Raw genomic sequence first — 4,857 nt, 5'->3', positions numbered from 1 at the left:
TCGGTGGAGATGACCATCACGTAACAGGTACTAAATGGTTAAACTACCATTCCATTTGTATCTGGAGTCCCTCATAAACATCAGCACGAGGTGTGACCCTTTTTGGAAACTCTTCCGAGCTCGAATACAATCTTGTTGTTAGCTGTTGTGGCATGGACGTAAGCAGCCTCTGAACGTCATTCTAAGGAATTTCTTGCCATGCCTGAAATAGCATGCTGTGTCAGCTAGAGGCTGGTAAGAAAGCGTAGGACTTTTCATCGTGTCTCAGACATACTCTGTGGTTGACAAAACAGGGGAGGTGCAGGCAGGTCAAGGCTCTGTAAAGTCTCGAAGGCTTTTGTGTTGTGAACTACAGTGTAGGGCTTTGCATCGTGCTGAAGTATGACATTTGGCACCCTCGTCATGAAGGGCATGACAACAGGGTTCATCATTCTTGTCACATACCGACCAGCATTCAGCCTCCCTTCAGCAGTTACCGAAACAGTCCTGCTGTCGTAGCCTTAACCCACACTGCGATTCCAGGATTTGGAGAGAAATTGGAGTCTAGAGTCCCTGCTTCCTGTAATCTTTCACTATGTCGTCTACGGACACGTTGATATCGATCTGACCGCCACACACACAGAAGTGAGACTTTACTTGATACAGAGTTTTCCTAAGTTCATTTCATGATCACACGTTCTGCATCATTGCACTACAGTCAACAGTCTGACCGATCTGTCGGTATGATGCTCGCATGGCCCACATATCAATCATCTGACTTCTCTTAAAGTCCGAAAGATGGTAGTAATCTACAAGTACATGTCCTCTGGGCATACCGTGTTGAGATCTTCATCCGAAAATGCCTGTAGGAATGACTTTTTTTTTTACTGAAAATACTGTAGCGAAGCACGTGCACGGATGAAAGTTTAATCAAGTTATTTGGAGTATCAGTCAAGCTGCGTTCAGTAAACGTGTTCATGGTGAACTACATCTCATTTCCGTCAGTGTGTGTAGGCGTGACGTCGTCGTAGTAAGGTCTGTCGATCCACTCGAACAACCCTAGTGTTATTGTAACGATGTCACAGACAGCTACGATGAGCTCTGCAGTCTCAACAGGTGTCTTGTACATGCAACTCCTACAAGACCGCAACAGAACAAATAAGTCGAGTCAGATCACTTGAACGAGCTACCCATGAAACAGAACTTCCTCTCCCCGTTCACCGTTCAGGGGACCACTGACTGTGGTGTTCATGAGCAAGAAGTGCAAAACGAGCAAAGTTGGTTCACACATGCGCTCGAAGACCAATTGGCATATGTTGTAACAACGTAGCGAGTAGGTCTCTCTGAAACACTGTGTACACTGATGTGGTAAGCGCGGAGGAAACATACGTTCTTAATAACCAGTTATTAACTATGCTCCCCTATAGGTCCACTGTAAATCTGTGTTTATGGCTTTCCGCAACTGTAGTGCACCATTTCTCAATGGCGTACGCATTACTATTGCGGCTGTTACGCATTCAATTTCTGGAGATGAAGGCTTCATTTGAGAAAAGTAAATTCGCAGGAAAATGAGTATAGACCAGACAGCGACAAGCGGGCTGAAACTAAATGTAACTAAAAACTGCATTTTCTGCGAATTGTAGGATTGTAGCTACCGCTGCAGTACTGCTTTCGACATAGAGTATTTCACAAGACCCATTTCAAGCGCTATTAGTAGTGTGTTGATAGAAACCCCCTCACCTAGGCGAGCACTGGAGTCCATACAGCTCGTTGTCGATCCCTTCATTTACATCTGTACAGAGTCTAGCAGACGGCACGCAGTGTATCAACAGCATCTGGGCCCTTCCGTTTCCTTTTCCAGATCGTACACGGAAAAACTTGTCAGTTTTAAGGGGATGAATAATGTTTTGTCCGGTGAGCTTAAATAACTTTGAAGCAAAGAAACCAATCGGCTTTGTAACCACGCTAACCCTTTTATACTCCAAGCAACTCCAAAATAGTTTGGTGTTAGAAAGGGATGTAGGTGAACACAATCCCGCCTAAAGTCTGTCGTTGAAGGTCTAAATATACGATGTGTCTGCTTGGTGTAGCACGAGAATTGCCATGACAGAGTCTGATTACCCTTAGCTTCAATGCAACGTATGTGGAGCTATACAGTAGATGGCGTCTATCAGCTCCGTGGGACATGGTCTCATCTTTTAAGGCGATTGCCCAGTCACAGCTCCAAGCGGATAGACACGCTGGTGCACGTGCGCGCCTAAAGACATATCACACCACTCTATACACTGACAACGCCCTGCCCGAAGGTCTTCCTTTCTCATAGGTTCTACATGTATGGTAATCGATTCAGGCTCCTCTTCAAATTAAAATGTGCCCGACGTCATTACGCCGACTAAAATGGGACCCGTCTGTGAAAAGGATGTGGTCGTCATTGGTCTTCAGTCTAGTGTAGATATTGCGTGTTCGCTATACACATGCCTTCCTTTTACGAATGGTGAGTGGTAAACGGACAGTTAGTCACTTCGCATACACACTGTCCTCACAAAACCTGCTAAGCGTAGTTTTCCATTGCATCATTTACGTCTATGTCTACGTCTACATCTACACTCAGAAAACCACCTTACAAACTGTGGCGAAAGTCGCTTTGAATACCACTGCCGCTTTCCCCTTTCTTGTTTTAATCGCGAATGGTGTGCAGGAAGACAATCAATTGGTAAGCCACTTCAATTTTACCTTCACGGTTATTTCGCAGGATGAAAAAGCAATACAGGGTATTTTTAGAAAAAAAGGTAGCATTAGTCGAGACTGGAAGAAAAGTTCCTATAACTATATGTCTGGAAACGAAAACCTGTTGAGATATATGAGACCTGAGTTTCTCCTGTCATATACAATTTTCACACAACTTGCCACCAAAGATGACCAAAGTCAGAGGTATCGATAGTGAAAGACTACGGACTAGCAGGTGAGGGAACATTGACTCTGTCCCTCTATTTTTTGACAAGGGAGAGAGAAGGATTCCAATCAGAGTTTAAACAAAAACCTCCATCCCTGTTTACAAGGTTGCTTGCTAATTTCGTCTCAGCAGCTTCCTTAATGACACTGTCCCAATCGCTCAACGTGCATGCCAATATCTCGGTGTTATTGTACAACGTGGGGTGACCAGTATCCAAGCAATGTTCAGCAATAGCACATCTACTTGGCTGCTGTAATCGTGTGTGCCGTATATGCTCAGTACACCAGTCCCCCACTATCAGTCTGACCAATGTACGTCATGCCACAACTACAAGGAATGCGATACATACGATGTGAAATACGACGTGAAATGTGTTTTCCGACCTTCATCTAAAATTAGAACTCTTTTGGGTTCTGTTAAGGATGATCTTGGTTTGCATAAGGCGGATATATATCGCATCGCCCCCCTCCCCAAGCGAGCTCGCCTGTTCACTCATCCTCCAAGTCGAAACGAGATGCACTCTGTCGTACACTTTCTTAACACAGAACTCTAGCTCTTGATTTTCGTCCTTTGTTGAGTTCTCGTTGAAAGAATTGTGGGTAACTACTTAATATTTTATCTCCGTTTCTATTAAAAAAAGTGTCCAAATTCAGTCTCCGTTTCTCTTCCCTTTATTTCAGCATGACCGGTTTCGGGCCAGGTTTTCAGATCTATTACAGATCAGATCTCTTACAAAAAATTATTTTATAGTTACAGTTGGCTCAAATTACTAATGGTTTATAACTTAAGTCTGTCAAACTTAAACATTCTTTAAAAATTAGTTATAATATAAATTTGTGCAAGATACCACATGTTCCAATTACAGAGTAAAGTGTCGAATATGGAACTGAAAGTTCACCGTCACAACTAGCCATACACCAGTTTGCTGCGGCTTTATAAATACATTTTTAATAAAGCTGATTGGTGCAACACCTAGCGCGCTGGAAAGCGCCCTCTGTTCGTAGAGAGTGAATTCATGTCATTAATAAAAAATGCGCCTAAGTACAACGTGAAACACTGATGTGAAATTAAGCAAATTTTTAAAAATATTTTTATGTAAGGTTCCTAAGTGGTCCAAAGTTCGTAGCGGTCTAAAGTGCCCTCTGTGAAGGATGTAACACATAAAAGATATTCCTAAATGTAACCAATGAAACTTCAATAAGGACGTTATTATTATTATAATAAACTATAAAAGAGCTTTCCAACATTCCAAAAACTCCTCTCCCGCTTTCATTACGTGCTCGTAGAGCTTGTAGTGCTCAAGAGTAAAACGTAAACTCCGTCCACAGGCCCTGGCGGACCCACCGGCACCGACCGGCCACCGTGTCATCCTCAGTCCACAGGCCTCATTGGATGCTGATATGGGCATGTGGTCAGCACACCGCTCTCCCGGCCGCATGTCAGTTTCCAAGACCGGAGCCGCTACTTCTCAGTCAAGTAGCCCCTCAGGTTGCCTCACAAGGGCTGAGTGCAACTCGCTTGCCAACAGCGCTCGGCAGACCGGATGGTCACCCATCCAAGTGCTAGCCCAGCCCGACAGCGCTTAACTTTGTTGATCTGACGGGAACCGGTGTTACCACTGCGGAAAGGCCATTGGCCGCTCAAGAGAGCCCTCTTGAAGTAATTCATATATAAAAATATTCATAAGCACAACATATAAAAATAAGGGCTTTAATATCACTAAATTTTTAAAAACCAAAACGATTTTCTCTTCCTCTTATGTGATGGTCGTAGAGTCATTACAGCGCCAGGCCAAAAACGGAGCCACACTAGGGTTCGGTGTCCAGTTCGCCGCCGCAAGTGTCTGAGGGCCACAGCAGAACTGTCCTTAGTGATGAATCCCGCTTAGAACTGAGCGCCAATGACCAGCGATGACGTGTCTGGAT

The 4,857-nt window shown here is 44.1% G+C and overlaps 1 pseudogene; it reads right to left on the bottom strand.

Moving 5' to 3' along the window:
• Positions 1–4,451: 4,451 nt before the first annotated feature.
• Positions 4,452–4,569, bottom strand: LOC126424636 (5S ribosomal RNA; annotated as a pseudogene).
• Between the last annotated feature and the right edge of the window lie 288 nt (positions 4,570–4,857).

The sequence above is a fragment of the Schistocerca serialis genome, chromosome 1 (assembly GCF_023864345.2).
Source record: "Schistocerca serialis cubense isolate TAMUIC-IGC-003099 chromosome 1, iqSchSeri2.2, whole genome shotgun sequence".
NCBI lineage: Eukaryota > Metazoa > Arthropoda > Insecta > Orthoptera > Acrididae > Schistocerca > Schistocerca serialis.
The sequence above is the reverse complement of the archived record's forward strand: the minus strand, read 5'-3'. Positions and strand labels throughout refer to the sequence as shown.